The sequence below is a fragment of the Dama dama genome, chromosome 31 (assembly GCF_033118175.1).
Source record: "Dama dama isolate Ldn47 chromosome 31, ASM3311817v1, whole genome shotgun sequence".
NCBI lineage: Eukaryota > Metazoa > Chordata > Mammalia > Artiodactyla > Cervidae > Dama > Dama dama.
Genome location: NC_083711.1, coordinates 6,065,850 through 6,086,049, shown reverse-complemented (window position 1 = coordinate 6,086,049; position 20,200 = coordinate 6,065,850).

The following is a 20,200-nucleotide window of genomic DNA, read 5'->3' as shown; positions in this document are numbered from 1 at the left end:
CCACAAATCACCTCGAGATGAGAGCTAAGTCCCTGTCTTCAACTCAAGAGGAATACCAACTTTCCACAAGCAACTCAAGAGGAGGCTTCTCTCAGCTACAGGTATGTGAGAGGGACCCTGAGTTTGTGGCCTCAAGTGGAATGGACACCGAGATGCTCTGACTCGAAGTAAGTCCGGATATCCCTGCAGTGAATTGAATGCAGGCTCGTCTTTCATCTCCTCAGAAGAAGAGATGTCTGAATGCCCTGTGCAGACCACAGAGAAAGACCTAGTTCTCCGCCTCATCGCGACCGGAGGCATCACATCCTTTGAAAATTCGAGAGGACTGCGGAGATCAATGTTCCAAAGGAGACGATGCCTGACTCCTCTTGAAAATGGATAGGAGTCCCAGGATCCCGGCGGCGCGTGGAAAGGGACCCTGGGTCTCCCGCCTCACGAGGAGACGCATCCCATTTGCCATGCCAAGACTCGAGGAGAATCCCGAGGGGTCCCTCGCACCTAGGCAGGAGTCCTGACGTCGCTGAACAAACACGTGTCTGGAAGGGCCCTCCCCGTCGTTACTCGAGAATATACTCCAGGTTCCGGCCGCAACTCGAGAAAAACCATGAGACTTCCCCCTCGCCGCGAGATGAGGCCCAAATCTCCTGCACTGCGTGCAGAGCAATTCCGTGTTCCACATCAAACGTGAAAGGAGCCTTGATTTCCTTGATGGCACTCCAGAGAAAACCCAAGATCACTGTCTCAAGTCTAGAGGGATCCTGAGGTCACTGTAGCAACACGAAAGGGCTTCGTGGACCGCAAATCACCTCGAGATGAGAGCTTAGTCCCTGGCTTCGACTTAAGAGGATTACCAAATTTCCACAAGCACCTCAAGAGGAGGCTTCTCTCAGCTACAGGTATGTGAGAGGGACCCTGAGTTTGTGGCCTCAAGTGGAATGGACAGCGAGATGCTCTGACTCGAAGTAAGGCCGGATATCCCTGCAGTGAATTGAATGCAGGCTCGTCTTGCATCTCCCAGACGAAGTGATGGCTGAATGCCCTGTGGAGACCACAGAGAAAGACCTAGTTCTCCGCCTCATCGCGACCGGAGGCCTCACATCCTTTGAAAACTCGAGAGGTCCGCAGAGATCAGTGCTTCCAAAGGAGACGATGCCTGACTCCTCTTGAAAATGGATAGGAGTCCCAGGATCCCTGCTGCGCGTGGAAAGGGACCCTGGGTCTCCCGCCTCACGTGGAGACGCGTCCCAATTGCCATGGCAAGACTCGAGGAGAATCCCGAGGGGTCCCTCGCACCTAGGCAGGATTCCTGAGGTCGCTGAACAAACACGTGTCTGGAAGGGCCCTCCCCGTCGTAACTCGAGAATATACCCCAGGTTCCGGCCGCAACTCGAGAAAAACCATGAGACTTCCCCCTCGCCGCGAGATGAGGCCCGATTCCCCTGCAATGCGTGGAGAGCAATTCCGTGTTCCACATCAAACGTGAAAGGAGCCTTGATTTCCTTGATGGCACTCCAGAGAAAACCCAAGATCACTGTCTCAAGTCTAGAGGGACCCTGAGTCACTGTAGCAACAGGACAGTGCTCCGTGGACCCAAAATCAACTCGAGATTAGAGCTTTGACCCTGGCCTCGACTCAAGAGGAATACCAACTTTCCACAAGCACCTCAAGAGGAGGCTTCTCTCAGCTACAGGTATGTGAGAGGGACCCTGAGTTTGTTGCCTCAAGTGGAATGGATACCGAGATGCTCTGATTCGAAGTAAGGCCGGATATCCCTGCAGTGAATTGAATACAGGCTCCTCTTGCATCTCCCAAGACGAAGGGTTGTCTGAATCCCCTGTGGAGACCTCAGAGAAAGACCTAGTTCTCCGCCTCATCGCGACCGGATGCCTCACATCCTTTGAAAACTGGAGAGGTCTGCGGAGATCAGTGCTTCCAAAGGAGACGATGCCTGACTCCTCTTGAAAATGGATAGGAGTCCCAGGATCCCTGTGGCACGTGGAAAGGGACCGGGAATCTCCCGCCTCACGTGGAGACGTGTCCCAATTGCCATGCCAAGATCCGTGGAGTATCCCGAGGTGTCCCTCGCACCTAGGCAGAAGTCCTGTCGTCGCTGAACAAACACGTGTCTGAAAGGGCCCTCCCCGTCGAAACTCGAGAATATACCCCAGGTTCCGGCTGCAACTCGAGAAAAACCATGAGACTTCCCCCTCGCCGCGAGATGAGGCCCGATTCCCCTGCACTGCGTGCAGAGCAATTCCGTGTTCCACATCAAACGTGAAAGGAGCCTTGATTTCCTTGATGGCACTCCAGAGAATACCCAAGATCACTGTTTCAAGTCTAGAGGGATCCTGAGGTCACTGGAGCAACACGAAAGGGCTCCGTGGACCCCAAATCAACTCGAGATGAGAGCTTAGTCCCTGGCTTCGACTCAAGAGGAATACCAACTTTCCACAAGCACCTCAAGAGGAGGCTTCTCTCAGCTACAGGTATGTGAGAGGGACACTGAGTTCGTGGCCTCAAATGGAATGGACACCGAGATGCTCTGACTCGAAGTAAGGCTGGATATCCCTGCAGTGAATTGAATGCAGGCTCGTATTCATCTCCCAAGATGAAGGGATGTCTGAATCCCCTGGGGAGACCACAGAGAAAGACCTAGTTCTCTGCCTCATCGCGAACCGAGGCCTCACATCCTTTGAAAACTCGAGAGGTCGGCAGAGATCAATGCTTCCAAAGGAGACGATGCCTGACTCCCGTTGAAAATGGATAGGAGTCCCAGGATTCCTGTGGCACGTGGAAAGGGACACTGGGTCTCCTGCCTCGCGTGGAGACGCGTCCCAATTGCCATGCCAAGACTCGAGGAGAATCCTGAGGTGTCCCTCGCACCTAGGCAGGAGTCCTGACATCGCTGAACAAACACGTGTGTGGAAGGGCCCTCCCCGTCTTAACTCGAGAATATACCCCAGGTTCCGGCCGCAACTCGAGAAAAACCATGGGAATTCCCACTCGCCGCGAGATGAGGCCCTATTCCCCTGCACTGCGTGCAGAGCAATTCCGTGTTCCATATCAAACGGGAAAGGAGCCTTGATTTCCTTAATGGCACTTCATAGAAAACCCAAGATCACTGTCTCAAGTCTAGAGGTATCCTGAGGTCACTGGAGCAACACAAAAGGGCTCCGAGGACCCCAAATCAACTCGAGATGAGAGCTTAGATGCTGGCTTGAACTCAAGAGTCATACCAACTTTCCACAAGCACCTCAAGAGGAGGCTTCTCTCAGCTTCAGGTATGTGAGAGAGACCCTGAGTTTGTGGCCTCAAGTGGAATGGACACCGAGATGCTCTGACTCGAAGTAAGGCCGGATATCCCTGCAGTGAATTGAATGCAGGCTCGTCTTGCATCTCCCAAGACGAAGGGATGTCTGAATCCCTTGTGGAGACCACAGAGAAAGACCTAGTTCTCCGCCTCAGCGCGACTGGAGGCCTCACATCCTTTGAAAACTCGAGAGGTCCGCGGAGATCAATGCTTCCAAAGAGACGATGCCTGACTCCTCTTGAAAATGGATAGGAGTCCCAGGATCCCTGTGGCACGTGGAAAGGGACCTTGGGTCACCTGCCTCGTGTGGAGACACGTCCCAATTGCCATGCCAAGACTTTAGGAGAATCCCGAGGTGTCCCTCGAACCTAGGAAGGAGTCCTGACGTCGCTGAACAAACAGTGTGTGGAAGGGCCCTCCCCGTTGTAACTCGAGAATATACCCCAGGTTCCGGCCGCAACTCGAGAAAAACCATGAGACTTCCCCCTCGCCGCGAGATGAGCCCCGATTCCCCTGCACTGCGTGCAGAGCAATTCCATAGTTCAAATCAAACGTGAAAGGATCCTTGATTTCCTTGATTGCACTCCAGAGAAAACCCAAGATCACTGTCTCAAGTCTAGAGGTATCGTCAGGTGACTGTAGCAACACAAAAGGTCTGCGTGGACGCCAAATCAACTCGAGATGAGAGCTTAGTCCCTGGCTTCGAATCAAGAGGAATACCAACTTTCCACAAGTACCTCAAGAGGAGGCTTCTCTCAGCTACAGGTATGTGAGAGGGACCCTGAGTTTGTGGCCTCAAGTGGAATGGACACCGAGATACTCTGACTCGAAGTAAGGCCGGATATCCCTGCAGTGAATTGAATGCAGGCACGTCTTGCATCTGCCAAGACGAAGGGATGTCTGAATCCCCATTGGACACCACAGAGAAAGTCCTAGTTCTCCGCCTCATCGCGACCGGAGGCCTCACATCCTTTGAAAACTCGAGAGGTCCGCGGAAATCAATGCTTCCAAAGGAGACGATGCCTGACTCCTCTTGCAAATGGATAGGAGTCCCAGGATCCCTGTCGCACGTGGAAAGGAACGCTGGGTCTCCCGCCTCACGTGGAGACGCATCCCAATTGCCATGCCAAGACTCGAGGAGAATCCCGAGGTGTCCCTCGCACCTAGGCAGGAGTGCTGACGTCGCTGAACAAACACGTGTCTGGAAGGGGCCTCCCCGTCGTAACTCGAGAATATAACCCAAGTTCCGGCCGCAACTCGAGAAAAACCATGAGACTTCACCCTCGCCGCGAGATGAGGCCCGATTCCCCTGCACTGCGTGCAGAGCAATTCCGTGTTCCACATCAAACGGGAAAGGAGCCTTGATTTCCTTGATGGCACTCGAGAGAAAACCCAAGATCACTGTCTCAAGTCTAGAGGGATCCTGAGGTCACTGTAGCAACACGAAAGGGCTCCGTGGACCCCAAATTAACTCGAGATGAGAGCTTAGTCCCTGGCTTCGACTCAAAAGGAATACCAACTTTCCACAAGCACCTCAAGAGGAGGCTTCTCTCCGCTACAGGTATGTGAGAGGGACCCTGAGTTGTGGCCTCAATTGGAATGGACACCGAGATGCTCTGACTCGAAGTAAGGCCGGATATCCCTGCAGTGAATTGAATGCAGGCTCGTCTTGCATCTCCCAAGACGAAGGGATGTCTGAATCCCCTGTGGAGACGACAGAGAAAGAACTAGTCCTCCGCCTCATCGCGTCCGGAAGCCTCACAATCTTTGAAAACTCGAGAGGTGTGCGGAGATCAATGTTTCCAAAGGAGACGATTCCTGACTCCTCCTGAAAATGGATAGGAGTCCCAGGATCCCAGTGGCACGTGGAAAGGGACCCTGGGTCTCCCGCCTCACGTGGAGACGCGTCCCAATTGCCATGCCAAGGCTCGAGGAGAATCCCGAGGTGTCCCTCGCACCTAGGCACGAGTCCTGACGTCGCTGAACAAACACGTGTCTGGAAGGGCCCCCCCGTCGTAACTCGAGAATATACCCCAGGTTCCGGCCGCAACTCGAAAAAAACCATGAGACTTCCCCCTCGCCGCGAGATGAGCCCCGATTCCCCTGCACTGCGTGCAGAGCAATTCCATGGTTCAAATCAAACGTGAAAGGAGCCTTGATTTCCTTGATGGCACTCCAGAGAAAACCCAAGATCACTGTCTCAAGTCTAGAGGTATCGTCAGGTGACTGTAGCAACACAAAAGGTCTGCGTGGACGCCAAATCAACTCGAGATGAGAGCTTAGTCCCTGGCTTCGACTCAAGAGGAATACCAACTTTCCACAAGCACCTCAAGAGAATGCTTCTCTCAGCTACAGGTATGTGAGAGGGACCCTGAGTTTGTGGCCTCAAGTGGAATGGACACGGAGATACTCTGACTCGAAGTAAGGCCGGATATCCCTGCAGTGAATTGAATGCAGCTAGTCTTGCATCTCCCAAGACGAAGGGATGTCTGAATCCCCTGTGGAGACCACAGAGAAAGACCTAGTCCTCCGCCTCATCGCGACCGGAGGCCTCACATCCTTTGAAAACTCGAGAGGTCCGCGGAGATCAATGCTTCCAAAGTAGACGATGCCTGACCCTTCTTGAAAACGGATAGGAGTCCCAGGATATCCGTGGCACGTGGAAAGGGACCCTGGGTCTCCCGCCTCACGTGGAGACGCGTCCCAATTGCCATGCCAAGACTCGAGGAGAATCCCGAGGTGTCCCTCGCACCTAGGCACGAGTCCTGACGTCGCTGAACAAACACATGTCTGGAAGGGCCCTCCCCATCGTAACTCGAGAATATACCCCAGGTTCTGGCCGCAACTCGAGAAAAACCATGAGATTTCCCATCGCCGCGAGAAGAGCCCCAATTCCCCTGCACTGCGTGCAGAGCAATTCCGTGTTCCACATCAAACGTGAAAGGAGCCTTGATTTCCTTGATGGCACTCCAGAGAAAACCCACGATCACTGTCTCAAGTCTAGAGGGATCCTGAGGTCACTGGAGCAACAAGAAAGGGCTCCGTGGACCCCAAATCAACTCGAGATGAGAGTTTAGTCTCTGGCTTCGACTCAAGAGGAATACCAACTTTCCACAAGCACCTCAAGAGGAGGCTTCTCTCAGCTACAGGTATGTGAGAGGAACCCTGAGTTTGTGGCCTCAAGTGGAATGGACACCGAGATGCACTGACTCGAAGTAAGGCCGGATATCCCTGCAGTTAATTGAGTGCAGGCTCGTCTTGCATCTCCCAAGATGAAGGGATGTCTGAATCCCCTCTGGAGACCCCGGAGAAAGACCTAGTTCACCGCCTCATTTCGACCAGAGGCCTCACATCCTTTGAAAACTCGAGAGGTCCGCAAAGAACAATGCTTCCAAAGGCGACGATGCCTGACTCCTCTTGAAAATGGATAGGAGTCCCAGGATCCCTGTGGCACTTGGAAAGGGATCCTGGGTCTCCCGCCTCACGTGGAGACGCGTCCCAATTGCCATGCCAAGACTCGAGGAGAATACCGAGGTGTCCTTCGCACCTAGGCAGGAGTCCTGACGTTGCTGAACAAACATGTGTCTGGAAGGGCCCTCCCCGTCTTAACTCGAGAAAATACCCCAGGTTCCAGCCGCAACTCTAGAAAAACCATGAGACTTCCCCCTCGCCGCGAGATGAGGCCCGAATCCCCTGCACTGCGTGCAGAGCAATTCTGTGTTCCGCGTCAAATGTGAAAGGAGCCTTAATTTCCTTGATGGCACTCCAGAGAAAACCCAAGATCACTGTCTGAAGTCTAGAGGGATCCTGAGGTCACTGGAGCAACACGAAAGGGCTCCTTGGACCCCAAATCAACTCGAGATGAGAGCTTAGTCCCTGGCTTCGACTCAAGAGGAATACCAACTTTCCACAAGCACCTCAAGAGGAGGCTTCTCTCAGCTACAGGTATGTGAGAGGGCCCCTGAGTTTGTGGCCTCAAGTGGAATGGACACCGAGATGCTCTGACTCGAAGTAAGGCCGGATATCCCTGCAGTGAATTGAATGCAGGCTCGTCTTGCATCTCCGAAGACGAAGGGATGTCTGAATCCCCTGTGGAGACCACAGAGAAAGACCTAGTCTTCCGCCTCAACGCGACCGGAGGCCTCACATCCTTTGAAAACTCGAGAGGTCCGCGGAGATCAATGCTTCCAAAGGAGACGATGCCTAACTGATCTTGAAAAAGGATAGGAGTCCCAGGATCCCTGTGGCACGTGGAAAGGGACCCTGGGTCTCCCGCCTCACGTGGAGACGCGTCCCAATTGCCATGCCAAGCCTCGAGGAGAATCCCGAAGTGTCCCTCGCACCGAGGCAGGAGTCCTGACGTCGCTGAACAATCAGGTGTCTGGAAGGACCCTCCCCATCGTAACTCGAGAATATACCCCAGGTTCCGGCCGCAACTTGAGAAAAACCATGAGATATCCCCCTTGCCGCGAGATGAGGCCCGATTCCCCTGCACTGCGTGCAGAGCAATTCCGTGTTCCACATCAAACTTGAAAGGAAATTTGATTTCCTTGATGGCATTCCAGAGAAAACCCAAGATCACTGTCTCTAGTCTACAGGGATCCTGAGGTCACTGGAGCAACACGAAAGGGCTCCGTGGACGCCAAGTTAACTCGAGATGAGAGCTTAGTCCCTGGCTTCGACTCAAGAGGAATACCAACTTTCCACAAGCACCTCAAAAGGAGGCTTCTCTCAGCTACAGGTATGTGAGAGGGACCCTGTATTTGTGGCCTCAAGTGTAATGGACACCGAGATGCTCTGACTCGAAGTAAGGCTGGATATCCCTGCAGTGAATTGAATGCAGGCTCGTCTTGCATCTCCCAAGACGAAGGGATGTTTGAATCCCCTGTGGAGACGACAGAGAAAGACCTAGTCCTCCGCCTCATCGCGACCGGAGGCCTCACATCCTTTGAAAACTCGAGAGGTCTGCGGAGATGAATGCTTCCAAAGGAGACGATGCCTGACTCCTCTTGAAAATGGATAGGAGACCCAAGAACCGTGTGGCACGTGGAAAGGGACCCTGGGTCTCCTGCCTCACGTGGAGACGCGTTCCAATTGCCATGCCAATACTCGAGGAGAATCCCGAGGCGTCCCTCGCACCTGGGCAGGAGTCCTGACGTCGCTGAACAAACACGTGTCTGGAAGGGCCCTCCCCGTCGTAACTCGAGAATATACCCCAGGTTCCAGCCGCAACTCGAGAAAAACCATGAGACTTCCCCTTCGCCGCGAGATGAGGCCCGATTCCCCTGCACTGCGTGCAGAGCAATTCCGTGTTCCACATCAAACTTGAAAGGAGCCTTGATTTCCTTGATGTCACTCTAAAGAAAACCCAAGATCACTGTCTCAATTCTAGAGGGATCCTGAGGTCACTGTAGCAACACAAAAGGGCTCTGAGGACCCCAAATTAACTCGAGATGAGAGCTTAGTCCCTGGCTTCGACTCAAGAGGAATACCCACTTTCCACAAGCACCTCAAGACGAGGCTTCTCTCAGCTACAGGTATGTGAGAGGGACCCTGAGTTTGTGGCCTCAAGTGGAATGGACAGCAAGATGCTGTGACTCGAAATAAGGCCGGATATCCCTGCAGTGAATTGAATGCAGGCTCGTCTCTCATCTCCCAAGACGAAGGGATGTCTGAATCCCCTGTGAAGACCACAAGAAAGACCTAGTTCTTCGCCTCATCGCGTCCGGAGGCCTCACATCCTTTGAAAACTCGATAGGTCCACGGAGATCAATAATTCCAAAGGAGACGATGCCTGACTCTTCTTGAAAATGGATAGGAGTCACAGGATCCCTGTGGCACGTGGAAAGGGACCCTGGGGCTCCCGCCTCACGTGGAGACGCGTCCCAATTGCCATACCATGTCTTGAGGAGAATCCCGAGGTGTCCCTCGCACCTAGGCAGGAGTCCAGACGTCGCTGAACAAACACGTGTCTGGAAGGGCCCTCCCCGTCTTAACTCAAGAATAGACCCCAGGTTTCCAGACGCAACTTGAGAAAAACCATGAGACATCCCCCTTGCCGCAAGATGAGGCCCATTCTCCTGCACTGCGTGCAGAGCAATTCCGTGTTCCACATCAAACTTGAAAGGGGCCTTGATTTCCTTGATGGCACTCCAGAGAAAACCTAAGATCACTGTCTCAAATCGAGAGGGATCCTGAGGTCACTGGAGCAACACGAAAGGGCTCCGTGGACCCCAAATCAACTCGAGATGAGAGCTTAGTCCCTGGCTTCGACTCAAGAGGAATACCAACTTTACACAAGCACCTCAAGAGGAGGCTTCTCTCAGCTACAGGTATGTGAGAGGGACCCTGAATTTGTGGCCTCAAGTGTAATGGACACCGAGATGCTCTGACTCGAAGTAAGGCCGGATATCCCTGCAGTGAATGGAATGCAGGCTCGTCTTGCATCTCCCAAGACGAAGGGATGTCTGAATCCCCTGTGGAGACCACAGAGAATGACCTCGTTCTCTGCCTCATCGAGACCGGAGGCCTCACATCCTTTGAAAACTCGAGAGGTCCGCGGAGATCAATGCTTCCAAAGGAGACTATGCCTGACTCCTCTTGAAAATGGATAGGAGTCCCAGGATCCCTGTGGCACGTAGAAAGGGACCCTGGGTCTCCCGCCTCATGTGGAGAATCATCCCAATTGCCATGCCAAGACTCGAGGAGAATCCAGAGTTGTCCCTCGCATCAAGGCAGGAGTCCTGATGTCGCTGAACAAACACGTGTCTGGAAGGGCCCTCCCCGTCGTAACTCGAGAATATACCCCAGGTTCCAGCCGCAACTCGAGGGAAACCATGAGAATTCGCCCTCGGCACGAGTTGAGGCCCGATTCCCCTGCACTGCATGCAGAGCAATTCCGTGTTCCACATCAAACGTGAACGGAGCCTTGATTTCCTTGATGGCACTCCAGAGAAAACCCAAGATCACTGTCTCAAGTCTAGAGGGATCCTGAGGTCACTGGAGCAACACGAAAGGGCTCCGTGGACCCCAAATCAACTCGAGATGAGAGCTTAATCCCTTGGTTCGACTCAAGAGGAATACCAACTTTCCACAAGCACCTCAAGAGGAGGCTTCTCTCAGCTACATGTATGTGAGAGGGCCCTGAGGTTGTGGCCTCAAGTTGAATGGACACCGAGATGCTCTGACTCGAAGTAAGGCCGGATATTCCTGCAGTGAATTGAATGCAGGCTCGTCTTGCATCTCCGAAGACGAAGGGATGTCTGAATCCCTGTGGAGACCACAGAGAAAGACCTAGTTCTCGGCCTCATCGCGACCGGAGGCCTCACATCCTTTGAAAACTCGAGAGGTCCGCGGAGATCAATGCTTCCAAAGGAGACGATGCCTGAGTCCTCTTGAAAATGGATAGGAGTCCCAGGATCCGTGTGGCACGTGGAAAGGGACCCTGGGTCTCCCGCCTCACGTGGAGACGCGTCCCCATTGCCATGCCAAGACTCGAGGAGAATCCCGAGGTGTCCCTCGCACCTAGGCAGGAGTCCTGACGTCGCTGAACAAACACGTGTCTGGAAGGGCCCTCCCCGTCGTAACTCGAGAATATACCCCAGGTTCCGGCCGCAACTCGAGAAAAACCATGATACTTCCCACTCGCCGCGAGATGAGGCCCGATTCCCCTGCACTGCGTGCAGAGCAATTCCGTGTTCCACATCAAAAGTGAAAGGAGCCTTGATTTCCTTGATGGCACTCCAGAGAAAACCCAAGATCACTGTCTCAAGTCTAGAGGGATCCTGAGGTCACTGGAGGAACACGATAGCGCTCCGTGGACCCAAAATCAACTCGAGATGAGAACTTAGTCCCTGGCTTCGACTCAAGAGGAATACCAAGTTTCCACAAGCACCTCAAGAGGAGGCTTCTCTCAACTACAGGTATGCGAGAGGGACCCTGAGCTTGTGGCCTCAAGTGGAATGGACACCGAGATGCTCTGACTCGAAGTAAGGCCGGATATCCCTGCACTGAATTGAAAGCAGGCTCGTCTTGCATCTCCCAAGACGAAGGGATGTCTGAATCCCCTGTGGAGACCACATGAAAGACCTAGTTCTCCACCTCATCGCGTCCGGAGTCCTCACATCCTTTGAAAACTCGAAAGGTCCGCGGAGATCAATGCTTCCAAAGGAGACGATGCCTGACTCCTCTTGAAAATGGATAGGAGTCCCAGGATCCCTGTGGCACGTGGAAAGGGACCCTGGGTCTCCCGCCTCACGTGGAGACGCGTCCCAATTGCCATGCCAAGACTCGAGGAGAATCCCGAGGTGTCCCTCGCACCTAGGCAGGAGTGCTGACGTCGCTGAACAAACACGTGTCTGGAAGGGCCCTCCCCGTCGTAACTCGAGAATATACCCCAGGTTCCGGCCGCAACTCGAGAAAAACCATGAGACATCCCCCTTGCCGCGAGATGAGGCACGATTCCCCTGCACTGCGTGCAGAGCAATTCCGTGTTCCACATCAAACATGATGGAAGCCTTGATTTCCTTGATGGCACTCCAGAGAAAACCCAAGATCACTGTCTCAAGTCTAGAGGGATCCTGAGGTCACTGTAGCAACACGAAAGGGCTCCGTGGACCCCAAATCAACTCGAGATGAGAGCTTAGTCCCTGGCTTCGACTTAATAGGAATACCAACTTTCCAAGAGCACCTCAAGAGGAGGCTTCTCTCAGCTACAGGTATGTGAGAGGGACCCTGAGATTGTGGCCTCAAGTGGAATGGAGACAGAGATGCTCTGACTCGAAGTAAGGCCGGATATCCCTGCAGTGAATTGAATGCAGGCTCGTCTTGCATCTCCCAAGACGAAGGGATGTCTGAATCCCCTGTGGATACCACAGAGAAAGACCTAATTCTCCGCCTCAGGGCGACAGGAGGCCTCACATCCTTTGAAAACTCGAGAGGTCCGCGGAGATCAATGCTTCCAAAGGAGACGATGCCTGACTCCTCTTGAAAATGGATAGGAGTCCCAGGATCCCCGTGGCACGTGGAAAGGGATCCTGGGTCTCCCGCCTCACGTGGAGACGCGTCCAAATTTCCATGCCAAGACTCGAGGAGAATCCCGAGGTGTCCCTCGCACCTAGGCAGGAGTCCTGACTTCGCTGAACAAACACGTGTCTGGAAGGGCCCTCCCCGTCGTAACTCGAGAATATACCCCAGGTTAGGGCAGCAACTCGAGAAAAACCACGAGATTTCCCCCTCGCCGCGAGTTGAGGCCCGATTCCCCTGCACTGAATGCAGAGCAATTCCGTGTTCCACATCAAACGTGAAAGGAGCCTTGATTTCCTTGATGGCACTCCAGAGAAAACCGAAGATTACTGTCTCAAGTCTAGAGGGATCCTGAGGTCACTGGAAGAACACGAAAGGGCTCCGTGGACCCCAAATCATCTCGAGATGAGAGCTTAGTCCCTGGCTCCGACCCAAGAGGAATGCCAACTTTCCACAAGCACCTCAAGAGGAGGCTTTTCTCAGCTACAGGTATGTGAGAGGGACCCTGAGTTTGTGGCCTCAAGTGGAATGGACACCGAGATGCTCTGACTCGAAGTAAGGCCGGATATCCCTGCAGTGAATTGAATGCAGGCTCGTCTTGCATCTCCCAAGACGAAGGGTTGTCTGAATCTCCTGTGGAGACCACAGAGAAAGACCTAGTCCTCCACCTCAACGCAACCGGAGGCCTCAAATCCTTTGAAAACTCGAGAGGTCCGCGGAGATCAATGCTTCCAAAGGAGACGATGCCTGACTCCTCTTGAAAATGGATAGGAGTCCCACGATTCCTGTGGCACGTGGAAAGGGACCCTGGGTCTCCCGCCTCACGTGGAGACGCGTCCCAATTGCCGTGTCAAGACTCGAGGAGAATCCCGAGGTGTCCCTTGCACCTAGGCAAGAGTCCTGACGTCGCTGAACAAACACGTGTCTGGAAGGGCCCTCCCCGTCGTAACTCGAGAATATACCACAGGTTCCGACCGCAACTCGAGAAAAACCATGAGACTTCCCCCTCGCCGCGAGATGAGGCCCGATTCCCCTACACTGCGTGCAGAGCAATTCCGTGTTCCACATCAAACCTGAAAGGAGCCTTGATTTCCTTGATGGCACTCCAGAGAAAACCCAAAATCACTGTCTCAAGTCTAGAGGGATCCTGAGGTCACTGGAGCAACACGAAAGTTCTCCGTGGACCCCAAATCAACTCGAGATAAGAGCTTAGTCCCTGGCTTCGACTCAAGAGGAATACCAAGTTGCCACAAGCACCTCAAGAGGAGGCTTCTCTCAGCTACAGGTATGTGAGAGGGACCCTGAGTTTGTGGCCTCAAGTGGAATGGACACCGAGATGCTCTGACTCGAAGTAAGGCCGGATATCCCTGCAGTGAATTGAATGCAGGCTCGTCTTGCATCTCCCAAGACGAAGGGATGTCTGAATCCCCTGTGGAGATGACAGAGAAAGACGGAGTTCACCGCCTCATCGCGAGCCGAGGCCTCACATCGTTTGAAAACTCGAGAGGTCCGCGGAGATCAATGCTTCCAAAGGAGACGATGCCTGACTCCTCTTGAAAATGGATAGGAGTCCCAGGATCCCTGTGGCACGTGGAAAGGGTCCCTGGGTCTCCCGCCTCACGTGGAGACGCGTCCCAATTGCCATGCCAAGACTCGAGGAGAATCCCGAGGTGTCCCTCGCTCCTAGGCAGGAGTCCTTTCGTCGCTGAACAAACACGTGTCTGGAAGGGCCCTCCCCGTCATAACTCTAGAATATACCCCAGGTTCCGGCCACAACTCGAAAAAAATCATGAGACTTCCCCCTCGCCCCGAGATGAGGCCCGATTACCCTGCCCTGCGTGCAGAGCCATTCCGTATTCCACATCAAAAGGGAAAGGAGCCTTGATTTCCTTGATGGCACTCCAGAGAAAACCCAAGATGACTGTCTCTAGTCTAGAGGGATCCTGAGGTCACTGTAGCAACATGAAAGGGCTCTGTGGACCCCAAATCAACTCGTGATGAGAGCTTATTCCCTGGCATCGACTCAAGAGGAATACCAACTTTCCACAAGCAGCTCAAGAGGAGGCTTCTCTCAGCTACAGGTATGTGAGAGGGACCCTGAGTTTGTGGCCTCAAGTGCAATGGACACAGAGATGCTCTGACTCGAAGTAAGGCCGGATATCCCTGCAGTGAATTGAATGCAGGCTCGTCTTGCATCTCCCAAGATGAAGGTATGACGGAATCCCCTGTGGAGACCACAGAGAAAGACCTAGTTCTCCGCCTCAACGCGACCGGAGGCCTCACATCCTTTGAAAACTCGAGAGGTCCGCGGAGATCAATGCTTCCAAAGGAGACGATGCCTGACTCCTCTTGAAAATGGATAGGAGTCGCAGGATCCCTGTGGCACGTGGAAAGGGACCCTGGGTCTCCCGCCTCACGTGGAGACGGGTCCCAATTGCCATGCCAAGACTCGAGGAGAATCCCGAGGTGTCCCTCGCACCAAAGCTGGTGTCCTGACGTCGCTGAACAAACACGTGTCTGGAAGGGCCCTCCCCGTCGTAACTCGAGAATATACCCCAGGTTCCGGCCGCAACTCGAGAAAAACCATGAGACTTCCCCCTCGCCGCGAGATGAGGCCCGATTCCCCTGCACTGCGTGCAGAGCAACTCCATGTTACACATCAAACGTGAAAGGAGCCTTGATTTCCTTGATGGCACTCCAGAGAAAACCCAAAGTCACTGTCTCTAGTCTAGAGGGATCCTGAGGTCACTGTAGCAACACAAAAGGGATCCGTGGACAACCAATCAACTCGAGATGAGAGCTGAGTCCCTGGCTTCGACTCAAGAGTAATACCAACTTTCCAAAAGCACCTCAAGGGGAGGCTTCTCTCAGCTACAGGTATGTGAGAGGGACCCTGAGTTTGCGGCCTCAAGTGGAATGGACACCGAGATGCTCTGACTCGAAGTAAGGCCGGATATCCCTGCAGAGAATTGAATGCAGGCTCGTCTTGCATATCCCAAGAGGAAGGGATGTCTGAATCCCCTGTGGAGACCACAGAGAGAGACCTAGTTCTCCGCCTCATCGCGACCAGAGGCCTTATATGCTTTGAAATCTTGAGAGGTCCGCGAAGGTCAATGCTTCCAAAGGAGACGATGCCTGACTCCTCTTGAAAATGGATAGGAGTCCCAGGATCCATTTGGAACGTTATAAGGGACCCTGGGTCTCCCACCTCACGTGGAGACGCGTCCCAATTGCCATGCCAAGACACGAGGAGAATCCCGAGGTGTCCCTCGCACCTAGGCAGGAGTCCTGATGTCGCTGAACAAACACGTGTCTGGAAGGGCCCTCCCTGTCGTAACTCGAGAATATACCCCAGGTTCCGGCCGCAACTCGAGAAAAACCATGAGACTTCCCCCTCGCCCCGAGATGAGGCCCGATTCCAATGCACTGCGTGCAGAGAAATTGCATGTTCCACATCAAACGTGAAAGGAGCCTTGATTTCCTTGATAGCACTCCAGAGAAAACCCAAGATCACTGTTTCAAGTCTAGAGGGATCCTGAGGTCACTGGAGCAACACGAAAGGGCTCCGTGGACCCCAAATCAACTCGAGATGAGAGCTTAGTCCCTGGCTTCGACTCAAGAGGAATACCAACTTTCCACAAGCCCCTCAAGAGGAGGCTTCTCTCAGCTACAGGTATGTGAGAAGGACCCTGACTTTGTGGCCTCAAGTGGAATGGACACCGAGATGCTCTGACTCGAAGTAAGGCCGGATATCCCTGCAGTGAATCGAATGCAGGCTCGTCTTGCATCTCCCAAGACGAAGGGATGTCTGAATCCCCTGTGGAGACCACAGAGGAAGGCCTAGTCCTCCGCCTCAACGCGAACGGAGTCCTCACATCCTTTGAAAACTCGAGAGGTCCGAGGACATCAATGATTGCCAAGGAGACGATGCCTGACTCCTCTTGAAAGTGGATAGGAGTCCCTGGATCCCTGTGGCACGTGGAAAGGGACCCTGGGTCTCCCGCCTCACGTGGAGACGCGTCCCAATTGCCATGCCAAGACTCGAGGAGAATCCCGAGGTGTCCTTCGCATCTAGGCAGGAGTCCTGACGTCGATGAACAAACACGTGTCAGGAAGGGACCTCCCCGTCGTTACTCCAGAATAAATCCCAGGTTCCGGCCGCAACTAGACAAAAACCATGAGACTTCCGCCTCGCCGCGAGATGAGGCCCGATTCCCCTGCACTGCGTGCAGAGCAATTCCGTATTCCACATCAAACGTGAAAGGAGCCTTGATTTCCTTGATGGCACTCCAGAGAAAACTCAAGATCACTGTCTCAAGTCTAGAGGGATCCTGAGGTCATTGGATCAACACGAAAGGGATCCGTGGACCCCAAATCAACTCGAGATGAGAGCTTAGTCCCTGGCTTCGACTCAAGAGGAATACCAACTTTGCACATGCACCTCAGGAGGAGGTTTCTCTTAGCTACAGGTATGTGAGAGGGACCCTGAGTTTGTGGCCTCAAGTGGAATGGACACCGAGATGCTCTGACTCGAAGTAAGGCCAGATATCCCTGCAGTGAATTGAATGCAGGCTCGTCTTCCATCTCCCAAGACGAAGGGATGTCTGAATCCCCTGTGGAGACCACAGAGAATGACCTAGTCCTCCGCTTCATCGCGACAGGAGGCCTCACATCCTTTGAAAACTCGAGAGGTCCGCGGAGATCAATGCTTCCAAAGGAGACGATGCCTGACTCCTCTTGAAAATGGATAGGAGTCCCAGGATCCCTGTGGCACGTGGAAAGGGACCCTGGGTCTCCCGCCTCACGTGGAGACGCGTCCCAATTGCCATGGCAAGACTCGAGGAGAATCCCGAGGTGTCCCTCGCACCTAGGCCCGAGTCCTGACGTCGCTGAACAAACACGTGTCTGGAAGGGCCCTCCCCATCGTAACTCGAGAATATACCCCAGGGTACTTCCGCAACTGGAGAAAAACCATGAGACTTCCCCCTCGCCGCGAGATGAGGCCCGATTCCCCTGCACTGCGTGCACAGCAATTCCGTGTTCCACCTCAAACGTGAAAGAAGCCTTGATTTCCTTGATGGCACTCCAGAGAAAACGCAAGATCACTGTCTCAAATCTAGAGGGATCCTGAGGTAACTGGAGCAACAGGAAAATGCTCCGTGGACCCCAAATCAACTTGAGATGAGAGCTTAGTCGCTGGCTTCGACTCAAGAGGATTACCAACTTTCCACAAGCACCTCAAGAGGAGGCTTCTCTCAGCTACAGGTATGTGAGAGGGACCCTGAGTTTGTGGCCTCAAGTGGAATGGACACCGAGATGCTCTGACTCGGAGTAAGGCCGGATATCCCCGCAGTGAATTGAATGCAGGCTCATCTTGCATTTCCCAAGACGAAGGGATGTCTGAATCCCCTGTGGAGACCACAGAGAAAGACCTAGTTCTCCATGTCATCGCGACCGGAGGCCTCACATCCTTTGAAAACTGGAGAGGTCCACGGAGATCAATGCTTCCAAAGGAGACGATGCCTGACTCCTCTTGAAAATGGATAGGAGTCCCAGGATCCCAGTGGCACGTGGAAAGGGACCCTGGGTCTCCCGCCACACGTGGAGACGAGTCCCAATTGCCATGCCAAGACTCGACGAGAATACCGAGGTGTCCCTCGCACCTAGGCCCGAGTCCTGACGTCGCTGAACAAACACGTTTCTGGAAGGTCCCTCCCCGTCGTAACTCGAGAATATACCCCAGGGTCCTTTCGCAACTGGAGAAAAACCATGAGACTTCCCCCTCGCCGCGAGATGAGGCCCGATTCCTCTACACTGCGTGCAGAGCAATTCGGTGTTCCACATCAAACGTGAAAGGAGCCTTGAATTTCTTGATGGCACTCCAGAGAAAACCCAAGATCACTGTCTCAAGTCTAGAGGGATCCTGAGGTCACTGGAGCAACACGAAAGGGCTCAGTGGACCCCAAATCAACTCGAGATGAGAGCTTAGTCCCTGGCATCGACTCAAGAGGAATACCAGCTTTCCACAAGCACCTCAAGAGGAGGCTTCTCTCAGCTACATGTATGTGAGAGGGACCCTGAGTTTGTGGCCTCTAGTGGAATGGACACCGAGATGCTCTGACTCGGAATAAGGCCGGATATCCCTGCAGTGAATTGAATGCAGACTCGTCTTGCATTTCCCAAGACAAAGGGATGTCTGAATCCCCTGTGGAGACCACAGAGAAAGACCTAGTCCTCCGCCTCATCGCGACCGGAGGCCTCATATCCTTTGAAAACTCGAGAGGTCCGCGGAGATCAATGCTTCCAAAGGAGACGATGCCTGACTCCTCTTGAAAATGGATAGGAGTCCCAGGATCCATTTGGCACGTTATAAGGAACCCTGGGTTTCCCGCCTCACGTGGAGAGGCGTCCCAATTGCCATGCCAAGACTCGAGGAGAATCCCGACGTGTCCTTCGCACCTAGGCAGGAGTCCTGACGTTGCTGAACAAACACGTGTCTGGAAGGGCCCTCCCCGTCGTAACTCGAGAATATACCCCAGGTTCCGGCCGCAACTCGAGAAAAACCATGAGACTTCCCCCTCGCCGCGAGAATAGCCCCGATTCCCCTGCACTGCGTGCAGAGCAATTCCGTGTTCCACATCAAACGTGAAAGGAGCCTTGATTTCCTTGATGGCACTCCAGAGACAACCCAAGATCACTGTCTCTAGTCTAGAGGGATCCTGAGGTCACTGGAGCAAAACGAAAGGGCTCCATGGACACCAAATCAACTCGAGATGAGAGCTTAATCCCTGGCTTCGACTCAAGAGGAATACCAACTTTCCACAAGCACCTCAAGCGGAGGCTTCTCTCAGCTACAGGTATGTGAGAGGGACCCTGAGTTTGTGGCCTTAAGTAGAATGGACATCGAGATGCTCTGAAGCGAAGTAAGGCCGGATATCACTGCAGTGAATTGAATGCAGGCTCGTCTTGCATCTCCCAAGACGAATGGATGTCTGAATCCCCTGTGCAGACCACAGAGAAAGACCTAGTTCTCCGCCTCAACGCGACCGGAGGCCTCACATCCTTTGAAAACTCGAGACGTCCGCGGAGATCAATGCTTCCAAAGGAGACGATGCCTGACTCCTCTTGAAAATGGATAGGAGTCCCAGGATCCCTGTGGCACGTGGAAAGGGACAATGGGTCTCACGGCTCACGTGGAGACGCGTGCCAATTGCCATGCCAAGACTCGAGGAGAATCACGAGGTGTCCCTCGCACCTAGGCAGGAGTCCTGACGTCGCTGAACAAACACGTTTCTGGAAGGGCCCTCCCCGTCGTAACTCGAAAATGTACCCTAGGTTCCGGCCGCAACTCGAGAAAAACCATGAGATTTCCCCTCGCCGCGAGATGAGGCCCGATTCCCCTGCACTGCGTGCAGAGTAATTCCGTGTTCCACATCAAACGTGAAAGGAGCCTTGATTTCCTTGATGGCACTCCAGAGAAAACCCAAGATCACTGTCTCAAGTCTACAGGGATCCTGAGGTCGTTGGAGCAACACGAAAGGGCTCCGTGGACCCCAAATCAATTCGAGATGAGAGCTTTGTCCTTGGCTTCGACTCAAGAGGAATACCAACTTTTCACAAGCACGTCAAGAGGAGGCTTCTATCAGCGACAGGTAAGTGAGAGGGACCCTGAGTTTGTGGCCTCAAGTGGAATGGACACTGAGATGCTCTGACTCGAAGCAAGGCCGGATATCCCTGCAGTGAATTGAATGCAGGTTCGTCTTGCATCTCCCGAGACGAACGGATGTCTGAATCCCCTGTGGAGACGACAGAGAAAGACCTAGTCCTCCGCCTCATCGCGACCGGAGGCCTCACATCCTTTGAAAA